General features: G+C 42.9%; 1 non-coding gene across 1 annotated transcript; it reads right to left on the bottom strand.

Moving 5' to 3' along the window:
- Positions 1-2672: 2672 nt before the first annotated feature.
- Trnap-ggg (transfer RNA proline (anticodon GGG)) lies at positions 2673-2744 on the bottom strand. The gene has a single exon. It is a non-coding gene; the product is annotated as a tRNA-Pro (tRNA).
- Positions 2745-3195: the final 451 nt, after the last annotated feature.

Here is a 3195-nt window from a genome sequence, read left to right as displayed (position 1 = left end):
AGGTGTGGAGTGGGTGAAAGACCCTCTCCCAACAATCAACACTTATTTAGTGGCTCATCTGCTCTTAGCCACATGCTGCAAGCCAGGAAAGATAGTGAAGAATAAAGGATCATTTTTACTCTGGAAGTACTTAGGAGGTAGTGATGTAAGGTAGGAAAGATTGAAGTGGATTTACTGTAAGTGCATACTAAGAGGTCAATTAGCAAGAAGTTGGGAGCCAGGGAAGAAAGCACACCCCAGGTCAGGTATTTCACTCAAATAACTGTGGCTTGTCTCAGCTTCCTTATCTAAAGTACAGAACTCAGAGTCCTTTCTTCTTAGGTCATGGAGATGAGAGGCATAATCACCCCCATGTGTTGAGCACAGTTATTGTCCAGCAAAGTGGGACCACTGTTGAGACTATGGAGATATTTTGCACCAACATGGGGAGTTGTAGCTATAGGATCATTGGCATGGGTCTGACCTGTGCACAAAAGCATGGTTGGGTATCACACAAGGAAAGGAAAATGAAACTATGTTTAGTTTCATTTAGATGAGAGGAGCAATCTCATGGGAGATGTACTATTGGGGATACTGCATGTCCACCTACTGACTTAAAGATTCCTACAAAAACATTCCCTGAGCAGAATTCTAAAGAGAGCCCAGGTGTGGCCTCTATCTCCCTTCCTTGAAGGTGCTTTGCTGTCCTCAAGTGGGACCTTGTACCCATGCCCAACAATCAGACAGCAATTCTCCACTACTGCCCTCATGTTCCATCTCAGGTTCAGTTTCTTTAAGCCCTTTTCATTTAATAGAAATGTGGAATTAACTTTTGCTAAGGCATCTGTGATTAATATCACAGACGAGAGCAAACCAGACAAGGGAGGCTCTTTTCTCCCTTGTGTGTGTGTGTCACTATCTGTGTATGCACAATAAAGTCAGTCGTTTGTAATCTCCCTTAGATACTAAGAACAGCTACACACACACACACACACACACACACACACACACACACACACACACATTTTCTTAATAAAAAAAAATCGCCCTAAATCAAAAGTATGACTATAGTGGCAGCAATTCTGAGTATTCAGAGAACACTGTTCAAGACAAAGTGGCCTTCAAAAACCTATTTAACACCTGGCTACTCTCTATCTAGAGACTACTCAGTTACATCTACAGTAATCAAATTGAAGATCAGTTATTAATATGTGCATATAGAACTGTTTTCCATGAAATATGCCTTATAATATTTTTTTTTCAGAAAGGCCTGTCTAATATGAGACTTGATTTCTAGTGTGAGTTGTGTCTCTAGGTAACTAACCGTCCTTTGCCTTGGTGTCCCTGTCTTGTCCTGTCTTGTCAGACTGGCAAGGCCCTCTGTTGGACATCTTCATTTGCCCCTCACACCCCCTCTTCCATGATCTATGCCAAATGTCCTCCTTGTTGTCTGTCTTCCAGTTGGATTTGGCTGATAGGGAACAGACTGTGGAGGTGGAGTAGGGTAACAAGGCCAGGGTGTCTGCCTTCCCTCTGCCCTTTCCCAGCAGAGTCACTGCAGCCCGGTTCCTCTCTCACCTGGGGGTGCAGATTTGTCCCTCTCTGTCCATGAGTTCTGTTTACTGCTCCCTGCCTCACCCTTGCAGCATTCCTCTTCCTGTCCAGCATGATCCCCTGTGCTTTCCTTCACCCTTCCCATAGTCCCTTTGTCACATTCTCCTCCTTTAGGGCCTTTTTCTTGCTGAGGCCCTGACTGATTCGTCTGTTCATTGTCTCACACACCTTCTAAAAAAACTGGTCACCTGTGACTTGCAGGGCCTGGTTTCAACAGATTTAGCTCAGTGGATCCAGTTTTTTTTTTTTTTTTTTTTTTAAGGAATTCAATGGACAGGCAGAGACAGCAGCTCAGCAAGCCATGGCAACCAACCTGTGAGAGTCACAAGGCATCTTTGATGCACCAGGGAGGCAGGCATTAGGTTGGTGTGCAACTGACTGATAATGGGCAGCCACAGGAGAGAGGGAAGAGAACAGCAAGTGCACAGAGAGGCAGGGGGAAGCAAGGAGGTAGAGACAGTGTTCCTCATACTGCCTCAATTCTCAGGAAGCCTTGCCTCCAGGAAACTCAGCCAGAAATTATTCCTGGACAGTCTGGATTACAGAAGATCACTGCATCCATACAAAACCTCCCTGAGCGGGTCTCTATTTCATGACAAAAAAAGAACCCTCTGGCACTGTTCATTTGACCCATTAATTGAGTTCCAGCTGTGTGCCTGGCACTGAAAATAAGACTGGGTTTCTTCCTTCAGGAGGCTCATTTCTCACAGCTTGCATGGACAAAAAAACAGTATCAGATAAGGAGAACATCCTTGATAAGATAAGAGTGAAATCAAAGAGATCCTTGGAGTCAGGGATGGTCCTTTACAACTGACACTAGGATTGCTGTATGGATACATGTGGATGTATAACCAATGTGATCCTGCAATCTGTACACGTGGAAAAATGAGAATTCATACCCTATTTGAATCAAATGTATGATATGTCAAGATCATTGTATTGTCTTGAGCAACTAATAAAAAAAATGTACATGGACATTTCACATCAGGGTAAGCTGGAAGTCCCCACCCTATACAAGTGATCAGTCAGTGTTAACATCTCCAGGACATGGTCATCACCTGCCTTTTTTTTCTTTCCTTTGGTGGTACTAGGGATTGAACCCAGGGCCTCATGCTTCCCGGGCAAGTACTCTACCACTGAGCTATATCTCCAGCCCATCACTTGCCTTCTGACCTGACATCAAGGACTCACCTTCTTTTCTGCAGTAGCCAGGCCACAAATGTAAAACCTAAGTCTAAGCATGAAGAAATGTTAGAAACAAACAGAGATATTCTATACAATAAATTTCCTGTACTCCTCAAATGTCAACATAGTGAAAGTCAAGGAAAAAAAATGGAATAAATGTTCAGAGTTAACTGAAAACAAAGAAACATGACAACAAAATGCTAAGTCTAATTCTGCATCGGATACAGCATGAGAATAAAAGTTTTTTTCTGTTTGTTCAAAGGATATTTACAGATGGGGAAAATCAGACCTAGAACAGTTAGGTAAAGACAGGGACTCCTCCATATCTCTGTAGTCCACATTCACAGATTCAACAAACCACATCTGAAAAAAAGTTTGCATCTATACTAAACAGACATTTTTTTTCTTGTCAGCATT

This window comes from Urocitellus parryii, chromosome 1 (genome assembly GCF_045843805.1).
Source record: "Urocitellus parryii isolate mUroPar1 chromosome 1, mUroPar1.hap1, whole genome shotgun sequence".
Taxonomy (NCBI): Eukaryota; Metazoa; Chordata; class Mammalia; order Rodentia; family Sciuridae; genus Urocitellus; species Urocitellus parryii.
The sequence above is the reverse complement of the archived record's forward strand: the minus strand, read 5'-3'. Positions and strand labels throughout refer to the sequence as shown.